At 37.1% G+C, this 16695-nt stretch overlaps 1 protein-coding gene across 2 annotated transcripts in view; it reads left to right on the forward strand.

Moving 5' to 3' along the window:
- Window positions 1-7006: 7006 nt before the first annotated feature.
- The window catches only part of LOC133530277 (trichohyalin), a 141123-nt gene continuing 131434 nt past the window's right edge, over window positions 7007-16695 (forward strand). For both annotated transcript variants that reach the window (XM_061868154.1, XM_061868156.1), the window contains exon 1: window positions 7007-7161. The gene's annotated coding sequence lies outside the window, so the exon portion shown is untranslated. The remainder of the gene's footprint in view (window positions 7162-16695) is intronic.

A 16695-nucleotide genomic window follows, 5' to 3' on the forward strand; every position in this document is an offset into this window, starting at 1 on the left:
TTCGGAAACAGATTTTTTGACGCAAAAATGTCAATGCGGTCATAACAATTATAAACCGACTAAATTTAATACACACCGTTTTAGGTGACACGACACGGTTTAAATGTGTTATTCAAATTTGTAGGGTTATGCGCGGTTCGGATGCTTCGTAGCGACTTTAAAAGTACCGCTACTCGGCACTAGATGTCCGTCCTATTCGCGCACAATTGCCGAAAGTGAATATAGATGGCAGCACATGTTTAAAATTAATGCATCATTAAGTAATTAAATGTATCAGTCTTTTGTTTCCTCTACTTGCTAGAGTCTGGCAAACACAACTTGTCAGTCAGTAAAAGCCAGGAAAACTATACTCATCCATTTCTTTTGGGTGCTAGTACTAGAGTAAGACAAAGACAGTATGATACAGTCAAACCAACTTCGTTTCCACTGAACGTCGAGGCCTAAAACGGTGCTGAGAGTCGCTTAGAAAAGGTTGAATTGCAGGAGCTACAAGCCTATTCAAGATGCTCTACTTAGTCTACTTATACCTGCTACTTCAACTGCATGATTTTTAGACCCCCCTCCCCCCTCCTAACTTGTCACACTTATTAAGAAAAAAGAGATAGACATTTAATTCGTACTGTCATATGTGAAATGATGCTATAATATGTGAATGAACCCTTACCTATCTTTTAAACAGCCATAAGCATTTAATTTGTAAATAGCTTATAGGCAATAACAGATAATATCAGCTTCCGCGATCGCAGGCTTATTAACGACGATGTTCGCGTCAGGGGTCTCTGCTGTCAGAGACAACTAAATAATATAGACTATCTATTACACCCCGCACAAACTTGCCTTACCGCTAGGTGTACATCATGCTCAGAAAAATCTTAGATTGGTACATAATAAATAGCTATGCCTGCAGCTTCACTCACGTTGGATTCATTTGCGATCCCCATCCCTTCTTCAGTAGACACACTTCTAAGAATAAGGCAGTTTATAAAGCTGACCACAGATATATCCGAATAAGTTAAAACAATGTGTTTGTAGGAATAGCTTATGTTTAATGTAAATTGCGTGAAATTCAGAGTAGCCGAAGAAGGAGTGTTGACGCGGTAGGTCCCAAACCAAACCACATTGTTCAATGTGGTTGTTTTTCTGGTTCACAAAAGTTACCTGCGCCCCACACCGCAGTTATCTTTTGTGGAGCAACTTGAGATTCAAGATGGCGAAGACGTCTCGAGAATATTTTATGTTTATTGCTCAAAATGTAATACTGATAGCTTATTATGCAGTGAACTATCGTGGAAGTGTGCAGCTAGTGTTACCCGGCAATCCATCGTGCCGTTTAGTAAAGTCCAGCTATCCTTTACTAAAAGCAACTTCCGAACCACGTCATGCTCTACGAGCACACTTGACATTTGTAAAATAATCATAGATTTGATGGAGGCCATATTTTAAAAGAAGAACTGCGGAACAACCCTGTGCAATATAAATAACTCTGTAAGTTACCTTATGTTACCGTGTTTCACAGAGTTGCTCCACAAACAAGTTAACTGCGGCCTGGCGTACAGTAATTTATTACTATGTAATGATACCGACGAGATAGCCTGCTAGTCTTTATTTTGTACTGGTTTCTGGCGCTAGGGGACCCTGGTGCAATGTTGGCTTAATGGAGAGTGGGTTCCGCTGAGGGTGGGGAAGTATACAGTCAAGTTCGAAAGCCTATCAGTTATTGCAGGCTCAGTAGCGGCAGGCAGAAGTTGTAATCACTACAAAAAATATTTTTCAGAAATAAAAATACTAAAGTATATAGTTATAGCCAAACTATCAAAACTGAATGAAGAACTTCGCTTGCTCTGAAAAGCAAAAGAGTGTGTCTAAACTCTAAAATTGTGTGAATTTCAAATAGGTAAGTTTAAATACGCCCTAAGATCGCGCTATTATAATGGACCCATCTTAAAGGCCGGCAACGCAACATCCCCTCTGGTGTTGCAGGTGTCCATGGGCGTGGGTTACCATCAGGTGATCCGTCTGCTCGTTTGCCTCCTCTATCATAAAAAAAAATGGTTATCGCGTTCCAACAAGTATGTGAGTACGATGATGACGTACAGCGAGCTGCAAAATTGCATACCAACTTATGAATGAATGCAGTCCATACAAAATTAGTAAAAAAATAAATCAAGGAAGAAGTATTTATTATTCAACAATACCTAAGTATGTCCGTATCTAACGTCGTTTAGTCGACCGGTCTGGCTTAGTGGGTAGTGACCCTGCCTATTAAGCAGAAGATCCCGGGTTCAAATCCTGGTAAGGGCATTTATTCCTGTGATGAGCACGTATATTTGTTCCTGAGTCATGGGAGTTTCGTTATATCGTTGTCTAAGTACCCTCAACACAAACCTTATTGAGCCTATACTGTGGGACGTAGTCAATTGGTGTCATAATGTCCCATAATATTTATTTATTTTATTTATCTAAGTAATAAGTATTAATAGGAGGTATTAATAGGAAGGTTCTATATTATCAGCGACTCCCACACTAGGCTAGGCCTGTCAAGAAAGTCAGAGATAATTAGGCACCTAAGTTAACACTTCCCAAGTCGATGCTACCCGGGAAACTTCAAAAAGCCAGTTGCATAGGGAACACGCAACAGGCGGCGCGGGCCCGCCCACGGCTATCCTTGAGCAGGGCGTGGCCCCATTTGGTCCACAGTTGAGAATGGTTTACCTCACAGGGTATTTAGGAAATACCTCTATGTCTATGCATCACACATACAATACTATGTTTACAGTACATATGGGGCTACTTTATAGCACTAGTGCGAGAAGTAGCATATTATGTTACTGTGTCGAACATTTAAAGGGCCATATGTACTGTAAAACGTTGTACGATACATGTGCGAATAGGTAATTCGCAACTCGTGTCGATTTAAAACACTCCCTTCGGTCGTGTTTTAATTTATCGCCACTCGTTTCGAATTTCCTATTTTTCGCACTTGTATCGTAATGTACTATTTTACAACAGTTACTTATCTACAAATGGGCAAAGTTATTGTTTAACTGCTCGTGCTAATATCTATGTCCGAGCAAGCGAAAGATTCCAAAATTGAACCCCCAGCGTAGCTAGTGGTCTGAAAAGTGGAATTTTGACCGTTCCGATGGTCTCAAGGCACGAGGATTAATCAAACTTTGTTCTCGAGTGAATTGAAGTCGGAGATAATTCGGCATCTAAGTTTAAACACTAAACTTTTCAGTCAATGTTATCCGGGACACTTCGAGAACCCAGTTGCATAGGGAATACGCCACAACCGTCGCGGCCTCGACCCGCGGCACCCATTTTAGCAAGGCGTGGCCCCATTTGGTCCACAGTTGAGGATGGTTTACCTCACAGGGTATTTCAGGGTTTTACGCATTACACATACAAATAACTATGTTTTCACAAATTAATCTTTGATCTTTGGTTCTCATGTTTTGTTGTATTAAACTGATACCATAGAAATGTCACAGGTCGACATTCAGGAGAGACGGATAAACAGTATCATGCTCTCTGTCTGGCAACCCCACATTGCGTTTTTAAATATTTTATTACCTGAAGATTTAGTACACGATTGATACTTAATTTGTATTTACTTGAAAATAGTTATTTGTGCAACAAGACAGGAAAGTTAGTTTTTCTTGCGAGTGTTGATTTTGAGTCCCGAGTAAGCGAAAGATTCTAAGTTAGAATCCTGTGCGTAGCGGGGGATTAAAAAACACGAGATGTAAAACCTCAGTAGTGAGAACATATAAAAGGTTAAAAAAATGTAACATCAAGTAAAGTTTTTATTCCTGTATTCATGGCCTTCACTAAATTAAAAAGCTACTTTGTCAGACTCCCTGGAGTGAGGAAAGTCGTACTTTCGTCACTCCCTGGACCTGGAGTGAGGAAAGTCGCACTTACGTCACTCCAGGGAGTGTTCTTGTTCGAGCTGCTGAGGTGAAAAAATGTTATCTCTATAGTTTGGGAGTACAAGCCAAATGAAGTTGGGGTCGCTGTAGAGCATCTCTCCAGCAACCCTTCCTGAATTCCGATCAAAAACCTTTTTTTCAGCGAACGAGATGGGGAAAAAATTAAAACTCACTATTTTATTCTCAAATATGTGAACTTTGTCTATCCCCGTATTTTTTTCCTCCAAAATTAAATCTGAGGAACTAGTGGCTAGGAAACTGGCAAATTACACCAACTCTCGACACTAACTACACTAAATTGGTTGTATCGTGTGGTACCAATACGCGAAATAAGCATATGGTTAGAATGCCCATGAATGCCTACTAAATGGTGGGCAGAATAGAAATATGTATATCTAGTACCCTAGTAAGGGGTAGCCTTACTGTAGATCCATGTCATATTTTCTTCTGGGACTTAAATGGATCATCCAGGTTATCCTACAGCAATCTCATTCCCCTGGCTATAGGTACCTATTTGCAAATTCCCAGGAGATTCCGCTCAGTGGTTATTTATTTATTTATACAAGGAATTCCAACAGCTGTAAAAGATACATTAAACTTTTAAATAGTAATACAGAGCCAATAACAACAACTCGCAAATAGAAACTGTATATATAAATACACAGTACACACTAGATACAAAAGCACATGTGATACAAGATATTACAATATGGAATATATCAAAGTTACAATTAAAAGAGACCATAAAAATAGATATGAGCCGTAACTTAAGAACACTTATAATTTATGAAAATACACTAAGCTAATTATGGTTGTAGATGGAACTTGGCACGGGTTACACAGTAATAAAGCGGCATCTCCTGGGAATTTGTGAATATGTATGACCGGAGGAATGAGATTTTTGTAGTAGGACCCAATTATTTATTTAGCTGGGTTTCTTGAATTTATTTCGAGTTTAATTAGGTACTTGTTTCCACTTACTCCGAAATATGTTTCTAGCCATAAAGGATCGGCCTTCCCTATGATGTTACAAGCAACGGGCGTTTCGGATACCGCCCCCTAATGCTTTCCTGGTTTCCTTACTACTTAGGTTATATTTTATATAACAGACTAGAAGTACCTAAATATTATAAGGGTCCGCATTCAGCGACCACCAGTTGAAGTTATATCTTCTTCTTCTTCCTCGCGTTGTTTGCCACGGCCCATGGGAGCCTGGTGTCAGCTTGACAACTAATCCCAAGATTTGGCGTAGGCACTAGTTTTTACGAAAGCGACTGCCATCTGACCTTCCAACCCAGAGGGTAAACTAGGCCTTGTTGGGATTAGTCCGGTTTCCTCACGATGTTTTCCTTCACCGAAAAGCGACTGGTAAATATCAAATGATATTTCGTACATAAGTTCCGAAAAACTCATTGGTACGAGCCAGGGTTTGAACCCGCGACCTCCGGATTGCAAGTCGCACGCTCTTACCGCTAGGCCACCAGCGCTTCTCCGCATTCAGCGACCACCAGTTGAAGTTATATCAAATCTGATTTTAATGCGGTTAGATTTTTCACATTTGTCCGTCGTTAAGTATCAGAAGGCCTACCGCGAACCACGTTCGACGTGTTGCCTCCCTGTCACACTTACGCACGAATTTACAAGTGCGACAGAGAGGCAACACGTCGTACGTGGTTCGCGGTAGGCCCTCAGGTACTAGTATTTTTTAGTCTCCGATAGAATTTTCGGTTTCGCGCAATAAAAATCCAGTTTCGGTAGAAGGTTCGGTTTTGGCCAAAAAACTGCCGAACCTTTCGGCCACGCCGAAACTTAAGTAGTGACAAGGCAAAGTGTCGGTTTTGGTTTCGGCATAAAAATCATGTTTCGGCCAAAGGCTCAGTTTTAGCCGAAACTAGAACAAAACCGAACCTTCGGTTTCAGCAATAAATCCGGTTTCGTTTGAACTGTAATATTTTACTAAATATTACCTGACATACATTACCTTACATATGTATTGTATGTTGTATGTATGTTACACGTGTAGGTAAGGTACTCGTAACCTACACAATTTATGTGCGTGCCTATGTATAGTAGAGTTCATAGCTTTTTATACCACGTCGTGGCAAACAAGCATACGGTCCTCCTGATGGTAAGCTTTCATTGTAGCCTATGGACGCCTGCAACTCCAGGGATGTGACATGCCCGCTGCCTACGCTTTAAAAACCTGTACCTTAGTGTTGTGAATCTGTCCTGTTTCAATTATACGTACTTAACCGGTTTTTGTAAATTTACTGGTTTTTATTTTTACTGCACTTAAATATTTCTTAATTAAACCACATATTGAAAGGTAATTACAATATACCTTTATAAAGCGTTTACCCAGATCTAGACGTGAGATAAGTCTTATCATCGCGTCAACGTCGCCAGCGGTATAACTGCCAATTAAATTGCGTTATTAAAAATGTAGCAACCACTTGTAAAGGTTAATAAATAAATTATATAAAGCGCATTTAAGTATCTCCGTAGAAGAAAATTGCATTAAAATAAAAATACTTAATATTAAGATAACAAGGAAAACAACCTGAGAAAACCGGACTAACCCTAATAGGTAGATTGTTTCTCAACTGGATTGGAAGGTCAGATGGCCGTCGCTTTCGTACAAACTAATGCCCACGCCAATACTTACGATTAGCAGGCTTTCGGCTCCTTTAAGATGCAACTATACTAGAGAAGTGCTTAGGTTAGCAGTAGGCGTTGAATTTCTATAAAAATTGGTAAAATATGTTGTCCCAGTTCTTATGAACTGACTTGCATCCTATAATCGCTAGGCTAGACTACTCGACTGTGCCTTTTTTTAATACTACGTCGGTGGCAAACAAGCATACGGCCTGCCTGATGGTAAGCAGTCTCCGTAACCTATGGACGCCTGCAACTTCATAGGTGAGGTAAGCAGGTGAGAGGAATGTGAGAAATGATAATTTTGATTTTATTTCACATTATTTTTGCAGGTAAATTGAAATATCTCCTTAAAAAAGTTGTTTTCCTTCGCGTTCGCAAAATAGTAGCACCAGCGTCGCAGCCTCTCGCTACTCATTCAGACAGTCAGTCGACCTCGAGCGCCCGACCGAGCGGTCGCCATCTTGCGGTCCAACTTCGCGCCAAAATAGTGCTGTGCCCCGATCATAGTGCGGTGTAAGTGTTGCTAATACCGGTGTTTTGTGATTTGTGAAAAAAAATCAGGATATTCAAGGTGAGTGAATATTAATTGTCTGCCGCGAATGTCTTACTGTTATTTGTCACTCTTATTAGGAACGGTTGATATGCTAATGACCGTATCTGGTTTTAGTTTGTCATTTATTTATCTTTATGTTTTACACTGAATTTAGATACCTACAGGTAACCGTTACTATCTGTATCTAAATTCTAGCAAAAACTGCATTAATAACAGGTTTTAAAATCGTATGTGTGGTTCTCGATCTTATCATAATAAGTTATAGTTGACATTTTCGCCGAACAACAAGGTCATTGCAGTTCCTGGTTGGAATAAATAATAAATCTTATATATATCTTTTACCATTGAACGAGCAATTCTTGTAAATGTATATATTTATATATTTCAGGGATCTCGGAAGCGGCTCTAACGATTTCGATGAGATTTGCTATATGGGGGTTTTCGTGGGTGAAAACATTTTTGAGTTTTTTTTATGTTACCCGAGCAAACCTCGGTGTCCCAGATATTAAAATATAATAAATATTAAATATCATTCAAAATTGATTCGTTTTAACCAACTTTAAAGTAAAATAAGTACTGGCCAAATTTTAAAAACTAGCCAAATAATGCTTTCTTATAATTATTTTGCTTTATTAAACTTTAGTTGATTTTAAGAGTAGGTAAGTGAATGACAAAGGAGCTGCCGAAACAAATTGAAAACTTATATTTACATTCGGACCAATATAACTTTGCATAGCATTTGAAAAGTGTGGCCATATCATCATTAATTCCAAAATCTATGAAAATATTACGTTTATAATGACACTCCCTCACTTTTTTCTATTCAACTCGGTGAAAAGTTAGCTTAGAAGAAGTGCAAAAAAATCACAGATTTCATTACGCCAGATGCCAGATGTAACTTTTGTAAAATTTTGATTATATCGTCACGAAATCGTAACCGCAACGCAGATCATATTAAACAACCACCCCACATGAGCTAAAATTATCAGAAATTAAGCACCGAAATCTCTATATGCTCAAATAATATTGTGGGAGGTACTAAATTTCTGGTAATTGCTGCCCATGTGGGTGCGCCTAAACAATAGAGTTATGTTTTTCATGCTACACGCTGACGCTAGCCATAAAATCAGGATTTTATATATTTTTAGCTGTATTTCTAATAGAGAAAAAAAATTAAGACGCTTTGTTTAGCAGGTATAGATTGCGATAGGTAATACTTAATGCCATGTTATATCATGCACGATTGCCCAATTTCTGCTGCCTACCTACCTGTTGCAAATCTAACTGTACAGATTGACTCATATGAGCTGCTTCAAAAGTATACCTAAGACATGAAAAATTTGTAAAAATGTCAAATCTTTATCTAATTATTTATTGTTATTAAATTTTCAATATTAACGAGAATTAATGTTAAAATATTATTTCCAAAAAATTTTAACGTAATTTGTTGAAATATATTTTTTATTGTATTAAATTATTATTCAAGAATTTTATTATTATATAAACTATTCGATATAAAATTTGTTATGCCCTAACATGGTTCATGTTTGATCGAGAAATGAAATACTTAACACCTTGTAAAAAACAACTCGATGCAATAAATATTAATTGCAAAGAACCTGTGAAACTTGTGAAAAGATAATACATATTATAGGAACTTAAGGAATTAAATGATTCAAAGAACAATTTTAGCTATAACATTTCATTGTAACTCTTAGTTATTTATGTTACTGTTCAATATGTCTCAATCTCAAGTTCTTATACATTGACAACTTGGCGTGTTAAGTAAGGACTGCAGCCAATTACCGGTTTTTTATTGAAAGTCCGGTTTTTAGCACAAAAAAACGATTTCAATATTGCAATCCCTATTGAGTAGGGATGACAGCTGTCATATGTACTTCATGGGATGCTACTGTAACTTACTGTTCCTATACTGACCACACATTTGTGCGAATGGTGAGGCATAAGTAAGCATAAGTCGAATATGTGAACTCACATGATTTGCACTGCTTGCTAAACGCCGATTTGCATCCGCTATGCCCTATGATATGGTATACACTTGCGCTCGTTGTTACACTCGTCACTCGGCTAAACATTTTATAAACCAATTATGTATCGTCACGAATTACCGATAATACACTCGTACTACAAAATTAGTAGTGCAAAATTTCTGGACTGAACACTTTTTTACATCTTTGTGTTTTGTGATAAAAGTAACTTTCGGGTTTCGTAAAATGCGAAAAATTACTTTTTTATTAAACTGTATTCAGTTGCTCAAAAATTGCTACTTTACGTAGCTGTTTAGCGTGCGGAAAGTTGGATTTCGCCTAGTGCTTCATGAGTCATGACTTCTTATTGATGAGTTTTAATGTTAGTTTCCTTTAAAAGTCGTAATCAATATAAAAACCTACTGTTGATGTAAAAATAATAAATATAAGCATATTTCATATTTTATTACTTACCTCTTCATCATTATAACACGTTTATTTTTTAATATTGAATATTGAAAAAAAAACAAACAAGATATCACTTTTCATCACAAAAGCTTTTAGACGCGTAATAAATAACCTCAAAGATAAACGCTACAATTAAATTGGCAGCGATTGTTACTCTCGTTTTGTTATTAAAAACCTTGGACATATTTTATATGTTTATATTATTAACTTTGTTTCAATGGAGTAAGATAAAAAATTGCACTTGATTTGTTTAAAAGCTTGACTCGGCAGTTAGTTTTATGTACCACGTCGTTTACTAAGTTTTGCGTATTCCAAGGTCATATTAATATTAATCGAATTAAATGTCTTAAGGTCCGGTTGGATACTTGCCTTTCTTAAAGAATGAGCAATAAGTTGTACTTCTGTATTCTGAGAAACCATCTTTATAACTTGTATGCTTAACATTTTTATGAAGACTAGAGATTTTCAACATGTTTAATATTTTATGATCCCACAGCACATAGGTACTTCATCTCTCAAGATGTCCGAATACGATGTAAACAAAAACAACTCAATTCTCAATTGATACACAAACTTTTGAAAAACAACTATGCCAGTGTCAAGCCCTTTTTGTCGGTTACTTAAACATACTTAATTCTTGTTTTACATTTTGTCAAGTAATCAAATGAAACCATTCTCTAAAACAAGTAAAACGGCCATTATTTCTACGATTTACTTCTCAAATGGTCAATAATATGGGTTAAAAGCTCGTAAAAGTTGCGCAAAGTATCGATCATAGTTACACAACCTGCTCAAGTGTTTAGGTCGGCACGTCGAGCTTTCAAAATGTTGTAGAGACGGGAGACTTTACTGAGAGCATGTGCTGCTAAGTAGTTAAAAAAAAAATTAAGTGATAATAAATGCCGTCATACAGTTTTTGATAGTACCTACGGAGGAAGTTAATCAATAAATTAAGCCTTGTACATAAAACTTAATGTTTTTGGTTGCATTATCGATTTATGATGGTGAGTAAAGTCTCAGAACTGTCAAGAATATGCTGTGCTGTGAGTAAAGCTTCAGAATTGTGAAGACAATGCTGTGCTGATGCCTAGAGAAGCAATTAGACACGTTAGGCCGGGGCGACCGACACTTCGTTGACAGGTAATCGATAATCATGTGTGATACTTTCTATAGAAAACGAAGTGTCGGACGCCCCAGCCCGGACCCGGACAGCTCTAACGAGAGTCGTACATTAAACTGCCAACTTAGTTAATATTATAACATACACATAAAAAAGATTGGTTATGCGTATGTGATACATAGGTTATTATGTCTGTATGAGAGTATTATCATGAGTAACTTTAATTACTTATGTAGTTAGAGCAAGTAGGTACACTAATTCTATGATGAATAGTAAGTAGATTGCGCTGAAGATTTTTATGTGACGTTACAAATAACCGGTAAAACCTAGCTACTTCCCATCCCTAGTCCTATATTTTTGTTTTTAACGGAAAAACGATTTGGGCATTCGTCATTTAGCCCCGGGCGAGACCATCATGCAGGCAAATGAGACTAATTTCAAATTCGGAATCAAGCCCAATTACGACATTAAGGGCAATTTCAAAAGCCCTACGCTTTTGAGAATATGGTACAGACGTCTTAGATATTCGACTAAAGGCACGGCTTGCAAAATGGACATACATGCAAACATCTCTTGCTTCTTTGCCAGTGAAACTAAAATATTACGGAGTTGGATCTTTTCTTAATATCTAACCGGTAAAATAGTTACGGATTAAAGGTGCGACCACGCCGCTGCTTTAAAAACGGTGACGGTGCGGAATCGCAGTAATGTGCCGTAAACTTTACGACTTTAGTAGGAGGACATGCGTTAAAATCGTGACATTTACGATGCGTCACTGTGATTCCGTAACGTCACCGTTTTTTAAGCAAAACGTCACCGTCAACATTTAAATGTCACGATTTTAACGCCTAGTAAAGTCGTAAAGTTTATGGCACGTCACTACGATTCCGTACCATCACCGTTTTTTTAAATCGTTGTATGTGTGTGTGTGGAAAGAAGTATTTATTTATTTATTTAATCTTTATTGCACAAAAGAAAACCTTATAGTACAAAAGGCGGACTTAATGCCATGAGGCATTCTCTACCAGTCAACCTTTAGGCAAAGCAGAGAGATTGTGTGGTTGTGTTAGAGAACTGGACAGACGAATAACAAAAACATGGAGCAAATTTTAGAGCCTAAAAGAGGTCCTAAAAAGCAAGTATACTAGGAATAAATTTAATCTTATTCCTAGTATACTTGCTTTTTACAGATGGAGACTGACAACAATCAGGAAAAAATCTAAAGTTAGAGACGCAGCCAGAGAAATAGAGAATGGAGATGGACATGTCACATGTCAAGATCGAAAATAAACAAATGGACACAAAATATAACTAATTGGTTCCCTCTAGCCACTCACTTGATTTTGGTAACTGTAGTTACCAGCTGTCACCCTTATTTTATTATAATAATAGAAGTCACTGAAAAATATGAAGCATGTGAGTGGATATACAGCAAGAGAAGTCAGGGACACCCGAAAATGAGATGGGAGGATGATTTCCCACCAAAGTGGATAAGAACCGCTCGAAAGCGGTAGGCTTACGGCGGCTTAGCGGTTTTTTAAGCAGCGGGCTGGTTAAGGGGTGGGAAATTAGACTTTAAGCGTAAAAATACTGCAATATGGCCGGACACACTCAATTTATATGTTTATGAAATAAAAAATAAACAATTGCAGCTTCATAAACCTCAATTTAACCTTTAAATGTCACATTACAAGATTTACCAAGGTCACTTAATTTTACGTAATTTACTCGTTTACTTTAAACCTGTATTTCAAATGATGTTACTACTCGCTCAGGTACAGTCAGCATCTAATAGTAGCGGATGAAACAACGCGCCAAAAGTATCTGCTATTCCGGATAACTTTTCCAAATATAGATAAATCTTTAAAATGTACATTCAAAAGTATATCTTTTACCGTCTTAATTGTTCTACATATAGAACCACCACATTTTGTGGAGTTGTTACAAAATGTAAAAGTATCTACCTTTTGAAACCTTGTTTGATCCGCTACTTTTGATGCTGACTGTACAACGCAAATTTCACAAGAACATGATTTTATTTACCTATATGATTTAAATATATTATCTTCACATCATTCTATGTAGTACTTAGATTATTTTATAATGTGGCTACAGCAAAGCCAAAAGGATGTTTGGAAGATACTGTAACGTCGTCGGAACCACTGACGTGCTTATTGTTTGAAGAGGTGTCACCGACAAGTTTAGTTTTAATAGCCCGGATGACCAACGTAAGCCTGGAGCCTGGAGGCCTCGGGCAATAAAGGAGTCGAGGCCCCCAGGCCCCAAATTATTTTCCAAATAAAATGGTAAATTTTCCGAAGTCGCTATTGTGGGGGCCCTCTTTTGTGGAGACCCCGGGGCTGTAGCCCCGGTTGCCCTCCCCTAAATCCGGCCCTGAACGTAAAAGAGAGTTTAATACAAAATAAAATACAAATCTTGTTAAAGTATTTCTTCTTAATAAAACTGTACACTAACGCATTGTTTAATCGAATAAATAAAAATATGCATCAAATAGCAAAAAAACTGTTAAAACAAAGGGAAGCAGTACGCGTGTGAACTGACGCCGAAATTTGGGGAATGTTTAAAAATGTGCTGGCCTGCAAGACGTCATACAGCGGGACAAGCGCTCCCAACAAGGTACGTGCGCTGGCATTTCTCTTAACATCCCTAAATCTAGGCGTCGAACATGTATTCCTTATTTCTTTTTCACATACCGTTGTTATCGTTCTAAGTAATTCACTTAATATTTTCAGCTCCTTTTGGTGTCTTAAGGGCTCCCATACATTTATTTTACCCCTTTTTTTTCGCATAAATAGTGTAGTAGTTTTTGGAATGCCTTTAAACCACTTCTTTTATTTCTTGTTACGTACGGCTTCAAGTCTTACCGATCGAAGTCCAAAATTCGTCTCAATAGCTTCAGAGTATGTCGTCACGTTCCTTATTTAGGAGACCGGTTACATCGAACAGGCTCGAGTTTCGGGTGAAGAGGGCCTATCGTGAAATTCGAAATTTTGTTATCTGTCTCTCAATCTCCCTTCTAAAGTCGAGAGATAGAGAAGGCAAAAAGACGAACAAAAGAAATAGTCAAAGGAAAGGAATCGAACTCGCCTGACTTCATAATTGTCCCTAAGTCTTTTGGATAAGTCTTATAATCTGAACCTACTAAAACGGGGCACGAGCATGTGAGGTCATGCTCAGTTCCGTAGTATCCTTATGTCACAATAGGTTGCCATGAACGGGGGCTATTAGTAAGTAGGTATCGTGTACATTACAACCTAAGGGAGTCCTTTCGCATAGCACTTTGTATTTGTACGTATTTTTACTAAGAAATGCGTGCGAGTTATATTGTTAGTGTAATGGGAACCTTTAGACTGGATGCGACTCAGGTGGTCCTATTTAAATGACTGTGTTTTAGAAAAACCCACATAAGGGAAAATAGCGTTTAGTGTGTAATGACGACGCCTGTTGTTGATTTATGGTTGTATCCTCTTAACGAAGCGTACGTTGCGAATAGGACTTTGCCAATTATTTATGTTGCTGACTTTTATTTAATAAAAAAATATTAAAACTGAGAAGGGAAGACTTTTTGTGATAACTCAAAAACGGTTTAGCTGATCATGTTTGCTATAATTTTCATGGATAGTAAATACTTTCATAAAGCCCTTATTTGCTTAGAAATACCTTTCCCTTTTCAACGACACCCCACAACATAGGGTTAAAACGATAAAAGTAAATAATTCTAGTTTTTATTTTAGCCACTTTGTCGGCATGATTAATGTATGTATTAATAGCAAAGCCGTGGAGGGACAGACAGACATGACAAAACTATAAGGATTGAATACGGAACCCTAAAAAAGAATTAATACTTTTAAAAATATTATACTCCTTTTGATTTAACTTCTTGCTTTATGTTGTGTGCTTATTCCGTTTACGTATCTAATATAAATTTTTTTTTGCGGCCCAGTCCAGACAGTGTTTGTAATATATTGTCTTCCTTAGTTTTATTCAAATTATCACTTTTTTGTATGACAATTATTTTTAAAAGTTATAAGCACCGTTCGATTACCATGTTTAGATAAAAACTATTCATTATTTTTTCAAGAAATTCCTTTTATGTTTACTAGGAATCCGTTTTCCGTGGGTGTTTTGAGTCAGGCTGAATCATTGGTAGAAACAATGGGAAATTAGTCACTGTAACAAATTCAGTCACGTAGATTTGATGCATACTCCTCTTTTTTGTGCCCATATATTGCCCTATTTGCCGAAATGTTGGTGTAAATAATTTTTTGACGAAATAAATATATTTGTGTGGTCATTATTTTTTCATTTGAAGGACTTGTAAATGGAAGGAACATAAGTTAAAAATATGCTAATAATTGACAATTATCCCAAGGGAATATATTCGCTAAAAGTACCAGGCACTCATAAGTTACCCATAGGCAGTTACTCATCTACGGTAATTTTGGACTGACTTGGCAGTGATGGTGTATGGTAACCATACTTTACATAGCACGTGGCATGCAAATATGTATTGCATAGATAGAGTTTATAATATTTTATAAAAACAAAATAATTGCTTTGCAGAGGGCCAATTAAACGTGTCTTACTGATAGCGATAAACACAAATACACAATTAACATATAACATTCCTACAGATAATTTCAAAAAAGTCCATATTCGGTCCTGAAGCTTTACGATCTTAGCTTGTACCTAAATTAAAAAAAAATTAAACTTAGATCATAATTATTATTGTTTAATAAATAATAGTTAGTTCATCAGCCCACATAACCCAACTGTGCCATTATTTGTACAATTTGTCACGAACTTGTTTGTGGTGACGTCACGGCTGCCCACGCGCATTGAAAGACACCTCTAACCTCCGTGCGACTTATGAGCACCTGGTACTTTTAGCGAATATATTGCGTTAGGATAATAATTAATTCTGATTGTGATGAGATTCTACTCCAGCAGCTATCTGTCAATTAAATGACTGCCAGTGATATTTATCAACTTTATATAAAGCGCGGTGCGGGGGTTTCGGTGACCCTTGTCTCTAGGATCATAAGACAAATGCTTATATTCATACTATACAACTGTTGTATTTTTTTATCAACAAACAAAATTCATGGAAATAAAAGCAAAAAAAAAATAATACATTGCTAATCTGCGAAAACATAACGTGCTAGTCAATCAGTGCTACCCCGGTATACTTACTTGCATATTTTTATATGCCATTAATGTTCCCACCCTCTCACTGCATAAAGAAATACACAAATCAATATAACAACCCACCACCAAAAGTACAAAACTCGACACGTGTTTCGCCCCTCTACAAGTCATCCTCAGGACAGGAAACAACTGAAACTGTTCAGTTGTCGGACGTCAGACCGTCAACATCTCCAGTATCTCCTGAGGATGCCTCAGGAGCTTCATTAAATCAGATTTCTTAAATATTAATACATTTTGAGATATTGGCGAAAAAGGAAATGTCTTATTTTTTCCTCCTTTTTTGTCTACAACTTTTTAAATGTTTTCTGGGCTTCTAATACATTTTTCTGTGCATCATTCCAAATCCAATGAGGTATTACACGTATTTTTAGTAGTATCTCTATTTTTCACCATTTTGAACTTGTCGAGTAGACTATTATATTTTATAAAAAAGTAAACTCCATCTATCCCAAAATTTTAAATATATATGACAAAAACAAAAAATCTATAACCAAATTAAATTCAGCCCAGAAACCGCTTACTCTGTTTCATTTTTAGGGTTCCGTACCTCGAAAGGAAAAAACCGGAACCCTTGTAGGATCACTTTGTTGTCCGTCCGTCCGTCGGTATGTCTGTCAAGACCTTTTTTCTCAGGAATGCACGGAGGTATCAAGCTGGAATTGGTCTACTGTCCCTTGGAGCTGTGAAAAAATCAAACTCCTAAGCCAACGCAATCAAAAGATACAGTTGTTTATGCCGCACATGACA

Source organism: Cydia pomonella, chromosome 22 (assembly GCF_033807575.1).
Source record: "Cydia pomonella isolate Wapato2018A chromosome 22, ilCydPomo1, whole genome shotgun sequence".
NCBI lineage: Eukaryota > Metazoa > Arthropoda > Insecta > Lepidoptera > Tortricidae > Cydia > Cydia pomonella.